The sequence below is a fragment of the Salvelinus fontinalis genome, chromosome 12 (genome assembly GCF_029448725.1).
Source record: "Salvelinus fontinalis isolate EN_2023a chromosome 12, ASM2944872v1, whole genome shotgun sequence".
Lineage (NCBI taxonomy): Eukaryota > Metazoa > Chordata > Actinopteri > Salmoniformes > Salmonidae > Salvelinus > Salvelinus fontinalis.
Window position 1 is genome coordinate 1,801,564 of NC_074676.1, and position 13,619 is coordinate 1,815,182.

General features: G+C 41.0%; 1 protein-coding gene across 1 annotated transcript in view; it reads left to right on the forward strand.

The window, feature by feature from the left end:
- Positions 1-799: 799 nt before the first annotated feature.
- LOC129866606 (CD82 antigen-like) overlaps positions 800-13,619 on the forward strand; it is a 54,473-nt gene continuing 41,653 nt past the window's right edge. Inside the window, exon 1 of the mRNA XM_055939361.1 lies at positions 800-929. The gene's annotated coding sequence lies outside the window, so the exon portion shown is untranslated. The remainder of the gene's footprint in view (positions 930-13,619) is intronic.

Sequence of the window (13,619 nt, forward strand, 5' to 3'; positions counted from 1 at the left end):
TTGAATAGCATGAAAACCAAGGCAAATCATGTATGCCATGGCCGTCTCAATCACCAGATCTCAACCCAATTAAACTCTTATGGGAGATTCTGGAGCGGCGCCTGAGATGGTGTATATTCAATGGATTTATTAGACGCCCACCCACATCGACACACCCCTACCACACTCAATGTGTCAGCATGGTTACGGGATATGGTCAGGTTAACTCTTCTATAGGCTGGTATTAGTGGTCAGGGTGGGAGTCAGACAGGAGGGTGGACGCACGGCTCCATCAGCAGTTTGGCACTCCTCTATCTATGACTGTCGGCAGCTCTGTGAACTATGTATTCAACATGCGTGACACCCTACCCCTCACTCTCTCTGTGGTTACTTTGTAAACAAGGAAGATGAAGAGTAAAAACCACACGTCGAGGAAGGAATCAACAAACTGATTTATGTCAGTGTAACTATATTCAATGTAAAGGGTGAGCTCATTATTTATTTGCTTTTAATGACTCATGCATGAGCGAAGCTGGCTACTTTCTTAATTTTGTGTAGTTAGGTTGAGGGCCTTTAAAAATGATCTTATCGTGTTCTTTACGAGAACAGTAAGAACAACACGACATTTAACATTTTAAAGTATTATGTTCATGAATTGCTAAAATTATTGTCGAGAAAAACATGTTGCAGTAGCCTGTAATTGAACTGTACAGTATGACTTCATTTCTTTTCAGACATGAAAGGGGAATTAACCCACGTCTACCGCACGGTGGGGGTCTACCACGCCTTCCCAGCTCGTCCACCGTAGTCTAATCGCATGGCCCGTCACTGACACATCTCTCTCCCAGACTCCCACTCACATCCCGTTCTCTCACAACGCACAACGGGACAGACAAGAAGACGGAGGTCCGTTACAGCCAACTGTTCTCTCCACATTTTACAACAAAAAAGTAAGTATTTGTTTATTTGTGGGGTTATTATATATTAGTTAATATTAGACAAAGTCACGAGGTATTTTGACAACTCTAATGACAGTCAGCACGCTATATAGCTAACGTAGTATGGCTAGCTAGTTTACATTTCTGAATAGAGCTAAAGTTATCTGGTTTATAACTGAGCCTTGCGTTAGGTAGCTAGCTGTAGCTAGCTATTAGTAATTTACTGTGAATAACATTTGATAGGGAAATGTGCTATGCAAAGTGGAACTTCCCATCACATCCCGAAGTTATGGACAGCTGTCAAGCCTCGGGGTAGATAGAGAAACGATGAGCGAGCGCTATGCGCCCTTGTTGATAAAAAAGAAAGTTGTATGAACATTTCCCCTCTGTCTGTATTGTACTATGTGTAACGTTAGCTACAATACAATAACGTGAGGTCGATTTGTGAAGTTCACACTTCTTTCACTGAATAGCTGACACAATCTATACATTGTGTTTTGGTATTGAGAGATGGACCCATGAATGTTGTAGCTCCTGGCTTGGTGCAATACAACTTGGTGTAAACGGATTCTGTGTCCATGTGCCTCCATTTTTCCTGTGAGCTGACAGTTGTTGTTACATGGAGAACGCTGACAAGGTACAAATCTGTCCTTCTGCCCCTGAACAAGGCAGTGTTCACTGTTCCTAGGCCGTCATTGAAAATAAGAATTTGTTCTTAACTGACTTGCCTAGTTAAATAAAGGTAAAAAAATAAATGTACTAAAATATTTAACCCCAGAGGAAGGGCTATACCATGCCAGGGTAATGGACGAATATTATGGATGTGACAAATAGAAAAAAATGATTAATGTTTAAACAGATGCCTTTAATCGGTTTTCCGTTAAAACGTTGAGAAAATTCCACATGTACTATGCATAATCTGGTCCTATTTCGTATGACCGCTAGGGGGCAATTACATTCTATTGACACTTAGAAAAAAGGGCTCCTAAAGGGTTCATTGGCTGTCCACATAGGAGAACCCTTTTTGGTTCCAGGTAGAACATTTTCTATTCTAAGAGTACCACATTCATAGGCTGAATTTAATCTGAAACCAAACAATTGGCCTTTAAGCCACTTGCTGTTGTGTTCGATAGTGATCACTTGAGTCTGCAAGTGTTTTGACCAAAAGGAGCATTGAGACATTGCACGAAGCATCAGCTGATTTAGCTTGTTGTAGCCTGCCTCTGCTGCTAGCTAGCTTCAATGACAAACACATGGATTGAATTTTAGCTAGCTAGCTAAGGATGTTGGGCACTGCACTGATACATTTGTCACTTATTTACAATAGTTTGACAGCTTGCTGATGAAGTTGTGGACATGTTCCCAGCAGTCAGTCAGGACTTCAGCTTGTTTCCAAAGCACCAACTGCTTCATTGTAATGTTGAGTCAGCTAAAAGCACAGCGTAGCAGCAGACTCGACAGGGGCAGAGCACGCTGTTCGCTGCTGTCGCTCGCCTATCTGTATAATTTTTCCAGCTTAATGACGATGATGTGCGGAGTGCTCTATATCCGTCTATAATTTGAAAGATACATATCTCCTACTAACGTTACAGCATTGTTGCATTACATGTTGACCAGACCGCGCGTGCGTCCGTCCGTCCATGTTGATTTTGTCCTCCCACACCATACGCGATCTGGTTGAAATATTAAAACGAACTCTGAACCAACTACATTAATTTTGGGACAGGTCGATAAGCAAACATTTATGGCAATTTAGCTAGCTAGTTTGCTGTTTCTAGCTAAATTTCCCTCGATCCTGACTAGTCTCCCAGTCCCTGCCGCTAGGGAGCCAGCCAGCTAATGTTAGCTAATTGGCTAACAGTACACTTGCTTGAAATGAAACCACTTTGTCAAAATTAGAAATGTGTAATCTGAAAAAGTAGCTAGCTAGACTATCTTACCAGTATACATCATGGTTGGACGCATCTTCTTGCCACGGTTGCCCTTAGATTGAAAACGTAATAGGGAGACAGGTGTTTTCTCATCTCTTTAGCTATCATACTCTAATTCCACTGATTTCAAAACTTGATCCTCCAGGAAATGGAGAGCAACACTTATGCAGCTCCACTACACAATACATTTTTTTTTTAAAGCAGCGTTCAACGGGATTACCAACACAGACTGACCAGCTCAAATAGACAGAAGCCCTCTATATGGCAGACCAATCCTCTCTCGGCATGTCCAGCCCACTCATTATCTCAGCCAATCATGGCTAGTGGGAAGGTTGCCAACTTTTTCTGTAGCTTAACCAACAAGGCTCGTAATTTAACAATTGTATTCATATTTACAGATGGCATACAAGTTTGTTATTAATAACCTTTCTGGACTACCCATCCCGGATCCGGGATCATTGTCATCAGAAACGCTGACTAGCCTAGCCTAGCGCCACAGGGATATAATATAATATAATTTCATGAAATCACAAGTCCAATACAGCAAATAAAACATAAACATCTTGTGAATCCAGCCAACATGTCCGATTTTTAAAATGTTTTACAGAGAAAACAGCAAAGATAGCTTTCACAAAACCCACAAATAGAGATAAAATTAATCACTGACCTTTGAACAACTTCATCAGATGACAGTCATATGACATCATGTTATACAATACATTTGTTTTGTTCGATTATGTGCATATTTATAGCCAGAAATCGTGGTTTTACATTGGCGCCATGTTCAGAAATGGCTCCAAAATAGCCAGAATAATTACAGAGAGCAACGTGAAATACAGAAATACTCATCATAAAACTTTGATGAAAAATACATGTTGTACATATAATTAAAGATAAACATCTTGTGAATCCAGCCAACATGTCCGATTTTTAAAATGTTTTACAGCGAAAACACAACATATATTTATGTTAGCTCACCACAATATCCAAAAACACACCGCCATTTTTTCACAGCAAAGATAGCTTTCACAAAACCCACAAATAGAGATAAAATTAATCACTAACCTTTGAACAACTTCATCAGATAACAGTCATATGACATCATGTTATACAATACATTTATGTTTTGTTCGATTATGTGCATATTTATAGCCACAAATCGTGGTTTTACATTGGCGTCATGTTCAGAAATGGCTCCAAAATAGTGAAAGTAATTACAGATAGCCACGTGAAATACAGAAATACTCATCATAAACTTTGATGAAAGATACATGTTTAACATATAATTAAAGATGCACTGGTTCTTAATGCAACCGCTGTGTTAGATTTAAAAAAATAACTTTAGTAAAAAGCACAGCATGCAATAATCTGAGACAGCGCTCAGCCATTCTCCGCCATGTTGGAGTCAACAGAAATACGAAATTACATCATAAATATTCCCTTACCTTTGATGATCTTTCATCAGAATGCAGTGCCAGGAATCCTAGTTCCACAATAAATCGTTTTTTTGTTTTATAATGTCCATTACTTCTGTCGAATTAGCAACTTTGGCTAGCATGTGTAGTTCACGTGTCCATAGAACTTTACGCTAATGAACGAAAACTTCAAAAAGTGATATTACAAATCGAATAAACTGGTCAAACTCAGTTGAGAATCAATCTTCAGGATGTTTTTCTCATATATGTCCCAGACGGAGCATTTCTTCATATCTATATAACCGATAGCAAGGAAGGACATCACATGCGTAGTGTGCCTGGCCAAGAACTGGAAATATGCCTGACCAGTCACTCCAATGGGTCTCATCCGGTCCCACATCAAGTTTTACGCTTCATTCCACGTTCTACTGCCTGTTGATCTAGTGGAAGGCGTATGAAGTGCATACAGATCCATAAATATAGGAGAATTTAATAGGCGATGCCTTTCACTGTCATAAGGTGAATGCACCAATTTGTAAGTCGCTCTGGATAAGAGCGTCTGCTAAATGACTTAAATGTAAATGTTTCACAGCGACCAATTTCAGAATTTTCACTTCTTGTTTGGAAGTTTGCCTGCCATATGAGTTCTGTTTTACTCACAGATATAATTCAAACAGTTTTAGAAACTTCAGAGTGTTTTCTATCCAATAGTAATAATAATATGCATATCATATGATCTAGGACAGAGTACGAGGCCGTTTAATTTGGGATTCATCCGAAAGTGAAAATGTCGCCCCCTATCGCTATTAAGGCACATGAAAGTTCACATGTTCCAGAGGGCATTTCTGCTAAAAAACGCATGTTGATACAAATAAACGTTCAAATGGCTCTCCTGTGAAGTTGTGACTTGCGACATACGCCTGGTTTCCTGAATCGGGTCACACGTCTACCACTTTGTGGAGCCGTTAGAAATGCTAATGATAGCCTAACCATTTTTTTTCTATTTATTTATTTTTTAGATTTTTGGTATCGTTTTGGTATCGAGTATAGTTTTTTCAAATTCTGCCCTCTAGAGGATTTCACATAAAAGAACACATGGCACTTTGAAATCTGCAATAAATACATATTGCACTTCCCATTGCTGTTACAGAGTCCAAATCAATGTAAGAACTGGTGTTGCACTCAGGGTTTCCGTTAGCTGGTAATAGCCTGTTTTTGGCCTCCCAAAAAATAGAAAAGCTGATAAGTAAAATTGCTTTTAAGCCTAATAATTTACTTAAATACCAGTCGATGGAAATACATTTGACAGGTCATGCTTATCAGTCTATAGGGTAATTAGCATAATTTTGTGAAGTTAAATTGGCGCGCGTGTGTACAGTATATTCGTTATGTATCGCATGCGTACAGCATACAGATACAGAGCCTTTGAGCGGAAAATATGTCAGCATCTCAAACAGCAAATGCATAGACAATGGAAGGCATGCTTCATCAGCACGTCACACACCACTTTGCAAGGAGCTGGAGGCAGTATATACTTAATCGTTTGAAACCTGAACGTTTTTCTACCTTGCTTTAAAGTAGCCTAGCCAAAATCCGACCATATTTGTGGAGGAAATTATTTTATATAAACTTTCTTTCATTTCTTTCACAATCCTAGTCATATTAGCAACCCATGCTAGTTTTTGCATATAGATTTCCCTTTCTACATTTCTAATGGGTATTCATCTCTGTCACATGAAACCGCTTGCATGTGCTGTGTGATTTGACAACTGTGTTTTCTCGTTAATCACATTATGGAACGAACATTTGCGTGTAGCCTACTGCTTTGTGCGTATTGCTGTGCTTATAATGTGAAGCAATAATAGTTTATCAACATTCTAAGCTAAACGTTCTGATCTGTTGCATCAGACTCATTGTTTAAAAATAATTAATAATAATATGTAGCCTAGGCCGACTGGTTATTTTGAATTTGTGATCTATCATCCCACAACTGTCCCAGAGTTAGTTTGGAATAGACTATTTCTTTCTCGACAAGCTGACCAATAGAATAGGTGTCACGGCCGTCGTCTAGGTGGAAATGACCGGACCAAGGTGCAGCGTGGTGAGCGTACATTTCTTTTTATTTAAGAATGTCGCCAACAAAAACAACAAACAACAAAAACGAACGTGACGCTTACTAGGGCGATACAGGCCACTAACAAAGTCAACTACCCACAAACACCAAAGGAAAAAAGGCTGCCTAAGTATGATTCCCAATCAGCGACAACGATAGACAGCTGTCCCTGATTGAGAACCATACCCGGCCAAAACATAGAAATAAAGAAACTAGAATGCCCACCCTAGTCACACCCTGGCCTAACCAAAATAGAGAATACAAGCCTCTCTATGGCCAGGGCGTGACAATAGGTCAACTTTTCTACTATGGGGGATAGTAGATTGACATAAGCTAGTGATTTTGCTGTAAGTTACTCATCTTGTTGTTTGAAGAAAAGTAAATGTGGACAGTTACTCTAACATCTTCAAAGTGCGCATCAGTCAGAATTGGGTAAGAAGGACCGCACATCGTTGTATCCTCGACTTCAATGTTCTGTTAATATTAATGATCATAATGTAAATGGGATTTCTGTCATTCTGAGCATCGTGGGTAGACGCCCTAATCAATTTACACACCCAATGCATACGGGTCAGGTACATTTCTCGAATGTCCGGTAAATGAAAATACTGCTGGCCAAATGTCCAGTGCCACATTTTCCTAACGGAAACCCTGGTTCCACGGTATTTGAAACTTTGGTATTTTTCCGATACTAGAACATGACATTTTTTGTTACCTAAGGTTTTTCTGTCAAATGTGTCTCATGTATCCCCATTAGCGTGAAAGCACTGTGCCTGGTCCACTTAGCCTGCACTGGGAGTCTGGGCTGCATCAAATCAAACTTTATTTGTCACATGCGCCGAATACAACAAGTGTAGACTTTACCGTGAAATGCTTACATACAAGCCCTTAACCAACAGTGCAGTTCAAGAAGAGTTAACTTCTTATGGCTGCAATCCCGTTAACGGGATGATATGACAACAGCCAGTGAAAGTGCAGGGTGTCAAATTCAAACAACAGAAATCTCATAATAAAAATTCCTCAAACATACATGTATTTTATACCATTTTAAAGGTAATCTTGTTGTTAATCCCACCAAAGTGTCTGATTTCAAATAGGCTTTACAGCGAAAGCACCACAAACGATTATGTTAGGTCACCGCAAAATCACAGAAAAACACAGCTATTTTTCCAGCCAAAGAAAGGAGTCACAAAAAGGAGAAATAGAGAAAATTAATCACTAACCTTTAATCTTCATCAGATGACACTCATAGGACTTCATGTTACACAATACATATGTTTTGTTCGATAAAGTTCATATTTATATCCAAAAACCTCAGTTTACATTGGCGCCATGTTCAGAAATGCCTCCAAAATATCCGGAGAAATTGCAGAGCCACGTCAAATAACATAAATACTCATCATAAACTTTGATGAAAGATACATGTTTTACATAGAATTAAAGATAGACGTGTTCTTAATGCAACCGCTGTGTCAGATTTCAAAAATCTTTACCGCAAAAGCACAATATTCAATAATCTGAGAACAGCGTTCAGCCACAAAAGGAAGCCATACAGTTACCCGCCAAATTGTGCAGTCAACAAAACTCATAAAAAGCATTATAAATCTTCACTTACCTTTGCTGATTTTCGTCGGAATGCACTCCCAGGAATCCCACTTCCACAAGAAATGTTTGTTTTGTTCAGTAATGTCCATAATTTATGTCCAAGTAGCTACTTTTGTTAGCGCATTTAGTACACAAATCCAAACGCTCGTGCAGGTCCAGGCGAACGTCGGACGAAAACTTCAAAAAGTTATATTACAGGTCGAACAAACTTGTCAAACTAAGTATAGAATCAATCTTTAGGATGTTGTTATCATAAATATTCAATAATGTTCCAACCGGAGAATTCCTTTGTGTCTATAGAAGTAATGGAACGCAAGTCGATATCATGTGAAATGCGCGTGACCAGGACCTGGCCCACTGACTCAAACAGCTCCCATCCGGCTCAACATCACAGTAGAAGCTTCATTCAACGTTCTACAGACTGTTGACATCTAGTGGAATCCGTAGGAAGTGCGAACAGATCCATGTCCAACTGGGATTTGAATAGGCGATGAGTTGAAAATCGACCAACCTCAGATTTCTCACTTCCTGGTTGGATTTCTTCTCAGGTATTTGCCTGCCATATGAGTACTGTTATACTCACAGACATAATTCAAACAGTTTTAGAAACATCAGAGTGTTTTCTATCCAATACAAATAATAATATGCATATATTAGCAACTATGACTGAGGAGCAGACCGTTTACTCTGGGCACCTCTGTGCACCTTTCATCCAAGCTATTCAATACTGCCCCTGCAGCCATAAGAAGTTAATGAAACACAGACATGAAACAGAACACAGACAGCGTCTGGACAGGGGAACAGGTAAACGACAATAATGCTGACACGAGGAACACATGGAGGAACAGACAGAGATAGATGGGGCAATCAACAAGGTGAAGGAGTCCAGGTGAGTCCAATGAGCGCTGATGCACGCAATGATGGTGACAGGTGTGCGTAATGAAGGGCAGCCTGGCACCCTCGAGCGCCAGAGAGGGAGAGCGGGAGCAGGCGTGACAAATATTTAGGCCTATGTAATAACAACTAATGGTGTGTGTGTGTACTGTATCTGGTCTCAGTGTGAGACTCAAACTGACACTACATACTGCTCATATTAAGAGCTACGACACAGTAGTGCCTTGCAGCGATTGCTCTGCTATGTGAACAGAGGGAAGGGATCGTGCAGACAGGCAGGGTGGACTGAGAGGAGCAAAGCATATGTGTGTGTGTGTTAAAACCCATGAGAAGCCTTGATGATCCAATGTAAACATGGCCTTATTCACGGTGTGCCGACGGATGTATGGTTCCCATGGGAACATCCCGTGGCTTGTTCAGTGGACAAAATAAGTTGTCGGAGAAACATTCTAAATGATGTTTCTCTCTGTGTGTTTGGCTCTGGTGTATAAAAGTCAAAGTCTCACTCCTGCTTTAGACAAGTGAGAGAGAGAGGTTGAGGCTTTCATTAAGAGTCCAATCAAATCTCTAATAAACCCAACTTTACTGTCTGGTGTTTATGATTTCAATGCAATAGACCTAGATGTCTTTATAGAGTGCTACTTTTGCTGTCTTTGTATGAGCCTGAGTGACCCGTCAGTGGTGTAGGATTTAATATCCCCTACTGCTGAAGTGCTGCTGAGCTCACCACAAAAAGTGGGGGTTCCCAGTCTTTCCTTTTGTTTTGTCCTGCTACCATTGACTCTTATTACGTGTGGGCTAGGCCTATATTTAACTAGGGGGGTTGGATTAGCACACGTACCCAGACCTATATATGAGGGACATGTTTACCACCAGTTCTTCTCGATAGAAGGTGCTATGCAAGTCCTGCCCTGCCAATGGACGACTTGGGGGAAGTGTCCCATTTTAGCTAGCTACTTCTCTTATTCTGTGGGCTTGGCTTTCACACTTCTCTAATCTGTGCTTAATCAGACATTACACAGGCGTCTGTCTGTGGGAAATAATACCTTTGTGATGAACATCTTCACACACAAACATACTTGCTCGTCCTCATTGAGGCAAGAATCAGTGTTAAATATTAGGCTACTGATTATACAAAGCCAGTTTGGTTCAAAGTTCAGAACAACTGTGCCGCTTTGGTCTGGATCTCGACAGTCTATTCAACAGTTCTTTTAAAGAAAATAGATAATGATGTTCTTTTCCTACCGAAAGCCATGGAGAATAGGCCTAAGGTTAGACCAGTTAGACCAGCTCTCATAGTTGACTGATCTGTGTGTGCGCCTTACACTGTCTGGATGAACTGTTCCGCCACAGTTTGACAATCAGTCTAGCCTAGCCTACACTCAAGTTCAAAGGAAATTAACAAAACTGAATGGGAAAGAGAACAAAGAGAGGGAGAAATGTGGTGGACATTCAAAAGAGTGTATTTTCCTACTACTAAGCTTTCAACTTGTTATCTGTCTGTCTCGGGAGTCAGACTGTAGTGGAGAGCTTGACTGTATTATTCTTAGGTTGCTGGTTTGGTTTGGGTGTTCCCCGCCGAGCGTCGCATTGATGGGAAGACACAGTGAACAGTTTACTTGAAGATAGAAAGTATAAAGAGCACAGTATGCTCATGGGCAACAAGATGACCTTCAGCCTCGTATGAAGGGAGCTGCCAATGAAGCGACTTATAGTGCACATGCTAGTGAGAGACTACATCCAGAGAGAGAGAGCCCAGCTGTGGCAGTCCCAGCGAGCCATGCAGGTCAGTCTCACTTAGCTACGTGAGCTACAAGAAGTAGTACAGCTCACAGAGACTCCGCTCCGTGCTGCTACCGCTCACATCCCACTCCATGGCTAGCCTCTCTCCCACTAAGCTAGCCTCTACAGAGCTCATCCCAAGGCATCCAACCAGCAGAGAGAGTTCTGCTGGCACCACCACGGCTTGTGATGGACAGAATGACAGCAGTGAGTGGCTTGCCCCCCCCACCGTGGCCTCCAATTATTGACGTGTCACTGCTGCCGTGTCATCAGAGTGACACTTCAAGTCTCCAGACCACCATGGTGCTACAGCCCTCTTCTGCCTACTCCTGTCCCGGAGCCCAGACCCCACAATGTAGTGGAGGGCTAAAGTTGCTGTTTGGTTTGTGTGCGTTTGCCTTGGGGTGTCGGTCAGAACGCATTGATGGGAAGACACAGTGAACGGTTGACTTGTACTTTACTTGAAAATAAACAGTATAAAGCCCAAATTATATCTAGGGCTATGGCTGGATCACTAGGAAGGCTACTGCTTATACCACTGATCCATAACAGAGGGCCAGGGTTCCAGTCTCGAAGCACACGTTCCACTGTGCTCAGAGGGTACTTTTGGTACGGCAGGTTAGCTGAAGCCTAGCCAATTCCCATAGATGGTCCCATAGAGAACTCATATTTTTTTATTCCTAAAAAGACACATTTGTTGTCACCATTGTACCAAAAATATCCATAGAATTTTTCCAGTAATTGTCTTTGAGTCCGATTTTTTTCTTCTCCATCAGTAGCCAGGTTTTCATCCAACCTTTTTATGAGTAAAATGTTGAATAAAAAATGTCACGATAGGCCTGGTGGAAATTTGTCGGTAAACTTTCCAAATGTCGACTGAACAAAGTCCGTCAAAAATAATTGTTATGTGCACTACATCATCACACTCTTTTATCTGCAACAAGTCAATTTGCTGGAAATTTCTCTGGTGGGAAAATGCGGATTTCAGAATATTCGCATGAAAATCTGTTGCCAATTGGATGGAGACCTAGCTACTTGCAGCTGACGATATTAACATTTAATATTCATCCAATGTCTGCCATGCTTCTGGATGACACTAAGGGTGATACATTTCTAGACCACTGTTACTCAATCCACAAGCAAGCATACAAAGCCCTCCCTCATCCAGCCTTCAGCAAATCAGATCATGTCTCTATACTCCTGCTTCCTGTTTCTGAATAGAAGCTAAGCAGGAAGTACCCATGACGCACTCCGTAGAGAAATGGTCTTCCGAATCGGAGGCTATGTTGCAGCACTGCTTTGCTGGCACCCACTAGAATATGTTTCGGGACTCCGCCGATAGCATCGACGAGCTAACCACCTCCGTCTCGGGCTTCATCAGGAATTGCATCACCGACATTGGCACCACAGTGAAGGTACGCTGCTTTCCCAATCAAAAGCCCTGGATTAACACTGAGGTACGCGCTAAGCTAAAGGACAGAGCTACCGCACGCAGGGCTATTGCATCCAACAGCTACTGCTGAGGACACAATCGCAAACAATAAGTCCCGCTACGACCTCCCCTTAGCCATCAAACAGGAAAAAGGACAATATAGCAACAAGGTGGAATCCTATTACACCTGCCCCGGAACTGGACGCATGTGGCAGGGGCTACAGCCCATTACATATTCAAGTAATGGCCTTTGAGTGTGGACTGTATTATTATGCATACTGGATGTACTGGTTACCTTGTGCTACGCTCCAAAATGTATTTCCACGAGTCTGGGAGTGAACGTATAGCCCTAGGCTATGCTGTTGGTTCATTGATTGTGCAGGGCGGCTTACAGTTAGCCTACAATTATAGTGAATTTGTATTTGATTTTGAATAGCCTAGTAATAGGGATTTTTTAAAATATTTTCATAATTAATTGGGTGACATTACCTTTAGCTATACAGAATATCTCACCACTATGCGCTTCCATCTTCTCTCTCTCTATTCCTTTCTCAAGTGAGCAGAGTGGCTGTCAGCAGTTTAGTGAAATATGTTTTGTTGCGAGAACATTTTTACTATCTGTTCCGCAACAGATTTGACTTAGTTTCCCAAATTAAGCACTGGGTAGCTGCAGGAACAGGGTTGGAGAGCCAATCTAATACAGTTTGGGGCAGAATATCACCTTACACGCAGCAAGAGCATTCTCCTCAAACAGTGGTTGATGTGTGGAGTGAAATAAGTGTTATATTTCTTTCTCAGCAGCTCATATTAAGTACAGCTCCGCAATAAAACCCAAGTAGCCTACCCTGCATCTTTGAAAAACGGACCGGCGGGAAAGGCCTCCATTTGCTATTCCAGTGCATACAGATGACATGTATTTTTTGCCCGGCCCCTGTTCCTGCCCATTTGATAATGGACTGTTCTAAATGGAAACAAATGTTACATGTAAGTAAAGACAATATTAAATTGAGAATAGTCTGATGGGTACAAATATTATCACTTGATGAGAGAACAGCTATGCAGCCGGAGGAATGGAACAGAGCAAGCTTTTTTAGCGACTTTCTCAAATCATCAATAGCCTATACTCGCACCATGCAGCTCACATGTTTTGATTTCTAAAACATTCTAAGTTTTGTATCATTCACAACTAAAGTTGCCAAATTACTCTAACTCTAGCATATAGGACCAAATGATCACTTTTACTGTCAACATAGCCACTTCATATGCACACTCGCTCCGGAATGGGAAAAATACCCTTTCTAAGTTCAATTATATTCTTCTTACTATAAAATCATATAATATTAAATAATGGCACGGGCCTTATAAGCATATCTTGTCTGCTAAATGAACAAGTCTACAGCCTATGGCATGGAACATAACCAGATGAAATACAGTAGGCCAACTCATATTCTGTTTTTCTGAAAGACATTTTCTTCATAACATGTTTCTTCAGACCTGACTAAAATAAATAATGGATTGATTGTGATGGTG